At 34.6% G+C, this 9,693-nt stretch overlaps 1 long non-coding RNA gene across 1 annotated transcript; it reads right to left on the reverse strand.

Moving 5' to 3' along the window:
• Positions 1 to 2,764: 2,764 nt before the first annotated feature.
• LOC128557432 (uncharacterized) lies at positions 2,765 to 6,734 on the reverse strand. The gene is made up of 2 exons (XR_008371150.1): positions 6,632 to 6,734; positions 2,765 to 4,974 (listed from the first exon to the last, which is right to left on the reverse strand). It is a non-coding gene; the product is annotated as an uncharacterized LOC128557432 (long non-coding RNA).
• Positions 6,735 to 9,693: the final 2,959 nt, after the last annotated feature.

Below are 9,693 nucleotides of genomic sequence, written 5' to 3' on the forward strand. Positions count from 1 at the left end.
ATAGTATTGTGTTGAATTTTATCCATACTAGCTTCTAATTTAAGGGATGGACAAGTTTTACAGATAAATCATCTATCAACTGTAAAACTCGAACCTACGACACCCTACATGCAAGTCAGATGTTCTAGTTTACCGCGTTTCTGGTTAACCAGAAACCTCGAATCACTACACTCTTCTTCAATTCAATTTTGGGGATTTTAAACAGTAAAATACTCATATATATATATTGTGATATTCTATTTGTTTGTTATTTTTGTTGTTGTTTTCTTTTTTCTTAATATCTGTATAATATTAATCGAAAATATCATATCAAAATTTCTCTGAATACATTTCCCTTGGAACCACCTGCATAAATTTATCTTTATAATCAAATGCTTACTGAGAGTCGCTGACATCTTAGTATTGCAAATTCGAATCTCCTCAAGGGATTTAAAATTACTTTTTATGAGGAACTCGATACGGAATATCGACGAGTCAATCTAGACATAATGTCCCAAGGGGCTGCTGGATTTGTTTTCTCTATCACTTACAGCATATAAGACGCAGCATGACATAAACATTTTAAACACCTGAATACTACTGAAACACAATGTTACATCCAACAAAAAATTAAACACACTGAAGCACTAAATATAACGAAATATAATAATGTGAAACAATGATAGCTTTTAAAAAGGCAAAACGTGGTTGGCTTAGCTCTTATTATGAGAGGGCAGCGACGGAGCTCAAAGTGATATTTCATTGAAAAAGGGTCTATGGACGTATTTAGTTCCGCGGTAGAGCGTCCGCATTGAAGGTGTAAGATCGGGGGTTCAATCCCTGATTGCGTCAAACCAAAGACGTAAGTGCTCATCTTGCTCAGTTTTCTAAAGTTTCCTTAACCGTTAAGTTAATTTTTGCAATTAGGGAGAAGCAACGAATACAATATTCTACTAGTGAAAGATTTTTCCTTTACGTGTCATTGAGCTCGTTTCGTTCATTAAAGATGGCCAGGGCCCTATAATTAATGTAATATTCTACTAGCGAATGACTGCTCCTTTGCGTGTCATTGAGCTCTTTTTGTTCATTAAATATTGCCGGAGCCTTATGGGGCATTATGACTTTCGATTTGTCACTTTTCATACATGAGCCGGTGTAATGAAGTATTTCGACCCCAATAGAATAATGACCCCCCGGTCATTTTTCTATAGAAAAAGTGACCCCCGGTTATAGTATTATGACCTCCAGATCATAGTACTATGACTCCCCCACGTGAAATAAACTGAACCTCACGAAGAATATTGACTCTCATAAAAAAACGACCCCCGGTCATTTGGTCAAATTTAGTGATAACTCATGTATCTAAGGCCTAATTGCTGCATATTATGCCCCCACTCGGGGGAGGGGGGCATATAGATTTGCCCGTCCGTCCGTCCTTCCGTTTGACCATTAGACCCAGATACCATCACTTGACACAGAAATCAGAGCATTCCGCAACGGGAAAAGGGATTCTATTTCTAGACGCTGTATCTTGGTGTATACATTTCTTTTCAGGAAAATAACAATTCACAATACGTTCACAAAACACTCCAGTGTCAATAATCCCTGCAAACTTCGGTATGAAGTAATTCTCTAGAAGAAAACTGCACAAGAAACTGCTAGCATAGAACTAAGTATTAACAGAAGTGGCAGTAAAGTACGGTAGCGGCAACAATAGAAAGTAGTAGTAGTAGTAGTAGTGGCAGTGGTAGTGGCAGTTGCAGTAGCAGCAGCAGCAGCAGCAGCAGAGGAATAAGTGACAGCAACAACAGCAGCAGGAGAAGAAGAGGTATATGTACAAGACGTATTTGTGGAAGCAAGTATAGTAGTATCAGTAGTACTGTAGCAGTTGTAGTAGTAGTAGTAGAAGTAGTAGTAGTAGTAGAAGAAGAAGAAGTACATGTATTAATAGCAATAGAAGTAGCGGCACCAGTAGTAGTAGTACAATCAAAATGTTAACTATTGGCAATGGAGGGTATTCGAGTTGTAGATCTAGTAAAATTGTCCGTTAGGTTTGGTGGGGATCACTTTTTAATAGATATTATCGTCGAAAGTCTTTTTAGGAGCCGGTGTTTTACACGGAAAGAGTAACTTTTTTAAATAGAATAATGTCCGGGAATCGATATTGTATGAGAGTTCGAATGTAGTAATTTCGGCAGAGAATATTTTACATGGAAGGAGTCACTTTCTCTATAGAATAATAACCGGGGTCGTTATTCTATGAGATTCGAAGGGAGTCAGCTTTAGGGAGTCAGTATTTTACTTGGAGGGGTACTTTTTCTATAGAATAATGACCGGGGGTCGTTATTCTATAGAGTTTTCAAAGGGAGTCAGTTTTTTATAAGGGGAGTCAATATTTTACAGGAAAGGAGTCACATTTTCTATAGAATAATGACCGGGGGGTCGGTATTCTATGGGGGTCGAAATACTTCATTACACAGGCATTTCATTTAAGGTTGCTAGCTTGCTCTTTGTAATTAAAGGCAAAAGCTGGGAGCCAGGAATTGGAGATGTTCGGCGTTTCATGTAATTTTCAAAATACTGGCTTGCCGAGTCGAGCCAGAACAAGAAAAAAAAAAAACACAGTATGCTGTAAAAAAGTCTTACATGAAAGTTATTATTTACATGTCACATTCCTTTAAGGATATTCTCAAAAGAAATACTTCAGTTCTTGAATGTTGAAAGTAGCAGTGTTCCATGACAGGAAATATGATATTTGTTTTTGCACACCAAGAAAAGATTGAAACCAAGTTTACAGTATTTTATTACGTTTAAAATCACACATCATTCCACTACTTGACAAAGTACAGTTGAAACTCAAAGTCAAACTGGATTAAATTTAGATTGGAACTGAAAGATATGTTTGACTTAAGCGAAAATTCAACTTAAGCGAGTTCGAGTTATCGGGTTTGAACTGTAATTTAAATGTTGTGGATTTTTAAATGTATTTTCAATACGACAATAATAAGCATTAGAAATTTTCGGAAAACGTATATTCGAAATTAGATATTAAGGTAGCAGGGTACACTTAGATTCGAAAAATTTGGGCACGGACAATCTTACATGAAGCGAGTCGCAATATTGCATTTCCCTTATGAGCAGAATCAGGGTGGCCATTTTATAAACTTCGTGCAAGTGTTGTGGTTTTAGTTAATGGCAAGATCAGGATTCTCATACAAGAATAAAGAAAGTTATCAATTATTACACCATCCATGAAAAATAGCATGCCAAAATTATCAATTTTTCACTTTTTGAACAGCCTGCAGTGATCCCGCAAGAACAATGCCCAATTTTATTGCATTTCTCAATATAATAGTCCTTACTGAACTTCAGGATATAAACGGAATGGGGGCCCATCCAGCTCGTTTTTTTTCGCAAAATAGCGAAAATGTTCCTGAGTACCAATCAACAAGCACATAACCCTTCCGTGATTTGAATTTTCCGCGAAAAGGTGCCTCATTGATTCATGCAAAGCTACCAGCAGTTAGTTTTACAACGGAAATCAGAATTTTACATGTGTCGGCTGTATAAATTTTCGAAAGAATTAACAATCATTATCTCTCACCTTAATTTACAGACATCCAAAATCCAAAAGTTCTAATTATTACAAATATTGACGGGGGCCAAAATCCGAAGTGTACCCTGCTACCTAAAAATGTAACCACAGGACACGCTTTTTACTATGATAAGACAAGGACGCGTATGTTATTCACTTTATCATTAGTAAAACATTGGATCTTCGAGCTAAAGGTCATTGGTTCCTAAGGGATATGCCGCCTTTTGCTAGTGAATTAGGATCGGATAAGAATTGTCCTGAATATTACATCCTATTAGATCTTTTAATGTAACACATCGTCTTGTTATCCTCAATAATTGTTAACATAATCTTTTCTAACTAAGTTTTCATGAAATTAGAAAACTCCATCAACAAATAGAACAAAACTGATTGATTATAGAACACCTTCTTTCAAAACAATTATTGACGAGTACTAGTAATTAAAAGCTGATCGCGGTATTTTAAAACAATCCTGTTTCTAACCTTGCTTTCTTAAGACTTATGTACATGCTTTTTATAAAAGATATTGTCTAATAATTCAAGGGTATCAAAGGAAAGCATTCAAAATGCGAACCAAATACCTTTAGTAGGTAAATAATCAAGGATGTTACCAAAGAATATAACACAGGGCAAATCATTAATAATATAGATAATTAATAAGTGATTGTTCCCATTATAAATTTATAGGTTCAGTTTGCTGTTGTTGTTGTTGTTTTTGTTGTTTGCAATTATCTTGAACAGAAGACATTTAACGTATTACTTGATAAATCATTATTTGAGTATAAATTTAAATCTTACAAAAGTATGCGAATACTATAAATGATTTTGTTCAAAAGATTATAACTATATCCTTACAATTATCAAGAATTCAATTGTCTGCTAATAATGTTAATAACATTGTTTCTTCTTTCTCTTATGAATATGTATATGTTTATTCTCAACTGCAGTATAATTTTCTTCAAGGCATTTCGTCAACTTTTGTAATACACGACGGGGGTATAGTGCCGATTATCAAAACTTCATCCCAGTCAACAGCCCACTGTCTACCTCTACTAAATATATCTGGAATATGAAAGTCCAATGTAAACTTATCTGTAAGATTTATAAAAATAACTCCCGGGTTTGCGCGTTTCAGTATTCCAACATCGATGGTTATAATTTTTTTGGGACATGACTGGTCATGATGCATGATTCCAAGACTGGCAAACCGCCTCGCTGAACTTTCTGTAGCGCATGTTGATATATATTTCGTGCTATATGCACCGCAACCAACGTGATCACTGACACTCAAAGAACTTGATGGCGACTTTGCAGTTATTCCAGCAGTAGGATCTTCGTCTGGCCGTAACACTCTGTAAAGGTGAGTGAATGGAATTTCTGCTGCCATTTGTAAGCAATCCCTACAGAACAGACACATGCATGTCATTAGATAAGACTATGCATTTCGGAGACCTTATAGATGTTTAAAATTATCGACCTTTTTAGTGAATTAAATGTTGACGCATGTTGTGTATGCTAGAAAATAAGATATAAGCATGGCTCTTACTAATTTGTCCGATTGAAAATCTTGCATTATTATTTACGTGCGTATACATTTCAATGCTACGTGATGCATGCATTGTTAATTACATTATTTGAATGTTGGACATTTTCACTTTGATTTTGTGATAAGACCAAAAAGATCTTTGTTCCCAGTAACATGCTAAAAACTAGGGTAGATAAGTAGTATTTTTAATTGCTTTTTATAAGTGTAAATTTTCGGAAATTCTTTTTGTGTCAAAAATGAATACAAATAAGGACTTTGCATCAGTAAATTGATTTTTAACATCACTGACAATGTTTTAAAGCATTGAAATGCAGTTCTGCAACTTTTTGATAAAAAAGTTGAAAAAATATATATATATATTCCCCGAGGCCATAAAAACGTTAAGGGTCGAGCCATTGATTTAGTGTAGGTCGGGATACCGTAAACAAACAATTTTTATGCCTAATAAATATGTTCTGGGAATCGTGTACTGAATACAGATTTACAGTAAAATGGAGACAACATTTTTACAAACCTTGATAGAAAGGCACTGACTGGTGGATGAAACGACCCCTGATACACAGTCGTCAGAATCTTTATGTAGCGTTTTAGAAGATGATATCAGTCAGATGTGCCCGTGTTTTGCGATATTACTAAAGTTATTTATAGTAAAATTACCTGCCATTTTAGTCTGATATAAACGTTACATAACATTAAACAGTTATCTTAAGTTGTTGGACTGACGCCAGGCTGTACACAATAATACCTATTGTATCATAGCTCAGTGTTTTTTTTAACAACTTTGGTGCAGATAATTCGTATACACTGAGTACAGAGTGCGGTAAATAAAAGTGTGCAGGTATTTAATACCCGCACGTTAGTTACCGCACTGTTGGATAGGAAAGTATGCCCGCGTGTCTGGAACAGTAGACAGTGAAGTGTATTTTATTGATTTTCTGCTCTAGCACTGGTTTATTTTACCTGGGCTTTACACATTTGTAAAGCAAGGATTTTAAGTACTCACTGAACTGCTGTATATGGCAATGTGGAACGCCTAAAATTACCATATATGGATGTCTATGATCCAAAACAGTAAGAACATTAAAACTCTCGGGTAAACGATTTATACTCGAGGGCTACGCCCCCTCGTACAAATCGTTTACCCTTGAGTTTCAATGCTCTTTCTATTACAAAATCACTTGTAATATAAGAGGACTAGTTCCGCTCTGAATTTTAAAAAGAGTTCCGAATGTTTTTATTCGATGTTTTGTCAAATTACTGCATTTTACATTTAAAGGTTTAAATACAAAAACGCAATAATTTGAAAATATGCTTATATTGAAATAATAATGATAAAAGTATATAAAGATTTAAATGCACGATGGATGATATAACATTATATTGAGACTGTACTCAACAAAGTTATTATACCTTTACCTGTGTAAACTTTACCAGATGTACTTGGTAAGAATGTAACTAATAGCAGTTATGAAAAAAAGTTAATTAACACGATAATGTAAAACGCCACTTACGATCAAGCTATAGCTTCTTCATAAAGTCCTTTAGTGGATATGATATTATGCATTTGTTTATTACGCAATTCATAAAATCGAAACAAGGTATTTTCAGAAAATGCATATCGGTTAGGCGTTTAAATTTTAAACAAACAAATGATTAAATTTAGCACAGTTGGTAACCCGCATTTATTAAGAAATAATGTTTGGCAATATAGTGTTTTAACACTATTTATGCACGATGCTATAAAATATTTTGATTCTAATATGCCCTTAATCTAAAGCAGTAGAAAAAATATAGTAGCGCTCTTTCTTGGTCGCACAAAAACATTGACGCCATCACACGATAACGTGACGTCAGTCTATCGTTACAGTTTTTTGACAGAGAAAAGCATATTAAGAATTACGTTAAAGTTATAGTTCAACTGTTCAAGTATAAATTCCTATTGTGGGAAAATTCTATGTGATTTTTCAAGAAAAAGAAAAGAAAAAAGTAATAATGCTTGAATTCTCTATCAAAATACCATATCAACATTTATTTGCAACTGAAAACGCTCTCGCTAAAATTTCTGAAATAATTTGAGTTCTCTCAAAACATAAATGTTCGAATGGTTATCGTTTTGAAACTGGTTTCACGGGCATGAATTATATTATTTCTAATAATTGTCTTTAGGAGTGAAATAATATAAATTCACCTTAAATTATGATACTATTTTGAAAATTAGCGGTATTACAATGCATTTTATTTTAATGTAATGCGTTTTAAAGTCGTTAATGAGATCCCATTGTTTTTGAATCTATTTTGAAAATGTTCGTTAAGCAGATGCTATTCTACAAGATTCTGCTTCTAATAGTGAAAGGGAAAACTCATCAACAGGAGAATTACCAGAACACTTGCGGGGTTTAATCCAGAACACTTCGAAAAAGCTTACCCTCGAACAAAAACAACAACTCACGTCTCTAATAATAGAATATAGCGACGTTTTCATAGGTCCGGATGGAAAAGTAGGCCAAACAGATTTAGTGGAACACTATATTAACACAGGAGATACGAAACCTTTTAAGTTACCAACAAGAAGAAATCCCGTATTTAAACGAAAAAGTGTAGAAGAGGATCAAAAAATAATAAAAGGAAGTAACTCCACTTACAATAGAGAGTTTGAGATTTCAAACTTCGCCTTTCCCTTCAACGTCTCTCATATATATTTTGGGTAAAACGTCACCGATATGCGTGTAGTTTATTTATATCACACGTTGGTACTAAAGTTTTACATGTAATATCACGTAAGCCTAAGACTTCTCTTTATTACTATGCGAAATAAAAAGCTTAGTTTCAGGATTTCTGCTTATTAAGTTATTTGATTATCCATATATATAATTAAACTAAATTTGATGCGAAACACTATCAATAGGTATAAGAGTAATGAAGTTTTGTACGGCTAATGATTTTAACTAAATACATTGAACTGAACCTGGAAGTATGAAGTTATCAACTGATTTTGAGAAACTTTGAGATTTTATTCAAACTTTAACTTCTACGGCATATTTGTGTCCCCAGGCGGTATCGATTATACCAGATGGGCCTTTTTGTCGTATGAAGTGAAGTTTTGAACGTGTATGTGATATCACGAAAGTCGAAACTTCATTCTTTTTACATCTACTCTGTCCACATACTCGGCATCAAAGACTGAAATCTTGATGGAGGCACATAGCATGACAGTCATTTTACTTGAAAAATAAATAATTACGCGTGATTATCATTTGGTGGAACATTTTATTTTCACATCCAAATAAAATCAATCTGTTTCTGTCGGACACTTAATACGACAATTGCGTTTTAATTATAAACATAAAATGGTACTAGTAAGACGTATCAGACAATTTCAGATCTATGATATCATGATGAGAGACGTTTCCTGTTAGCCGTATGGGATAACTCCATTCTTGAAATGCACGGAACCAGAGTCTGGCAGAAGAAAATTGTGGGTTAATTCCCCCTTTGATTCTTACATTTTACAAAGAAAGTCGGTCTTGAAACTCGGTGTGACCCTACCCTAACCCCTAACACCCCCCCCCCCCCCCCCCCCCCCCCCCCCATGAAATGGGTGCCCCCCTCTTTAATGTTGGTGTCCCTCTAACCAAAATTCCTGGATCCTCAGATGCTTTATTTATAAAATAGTATATTAAAATCATATTGTGCTGCCTGAGAGTTTGGCATTGTACAGAGTCATACATAGTGTCATTATCACGTCGATATGATCATTATAGGTTATTAAATGTATGTGGATATATGCACGAGTTCTGCAGCGGTAATATTGCGCGACTTTAGGAGCGCAATATTGTCCGCGAAAGAACGATAATAACCTTTTCATTACATATCCACTATAAAATGATTAACTTATATCTAAATTATCGTTCTGTCACGAAAGACAGGACAAAATACGGAAAAAATTCTCCGAAAACGCAATAAACAAATCAAACTGACGCGCATTAATATTTTCCGCGAATATGACGTCAAGTTGTTGTCGCAACGTGCGCTCGGACGTCACGCGATTCTTTCCATTACAACGTTAAGAAAATACTCCACGTCCTATATTAGTCCAACTCATTTCCGTCTGATAAATTACTACGTGCCAGTATCTAATAGGTCAGATTAATCAAAGTGTAAAAGTAAACAAAATGTAGCATAAATTACAAATTAAACAAACACACAATAGCAACAAAAATCTAAATAAACGAGATCCGCAATGGACGGATCGTCAGGGGAGGTAAATAGAGTCACGGATTGGGACTAGTCCGATATTAAAGCGTCCAACGTCATGATATGGAAAAATATTGCACGATCGCGGTCCATTGAAACCCAATGGAAAATAATTTTAGGTATGTAATAATCATTTTTATTTCCTCTCATGTATGATTTACAATCGTGCATTGTATACTGACTATACTGACATAATTTTATATAAAACCTAAATGTTTGGAGCAACACTAACGAGTTTTTACATTGTTCGCATTGTTTTATCGTTTTATTTATTTATTTATTTATTTTTGTTTGTTTGTTTGTCTGTTTTTTTTTTATT

The sequence above is a fragment of the Mercenaria mercenaria genome, chromosome 5 (genome assembly GCF_021730395.1).
Source record: "Mercenaria mercenaria strain notata chromosome 5, MADL_Memer_1, whole genome shotgun sequence".
Lineage (NCBI taxonomy): Eukaryota > Metazoa > Mollusca > Bivalvia > Venerida > Veneridae > Mercenaria > Mercenaria mercenaria.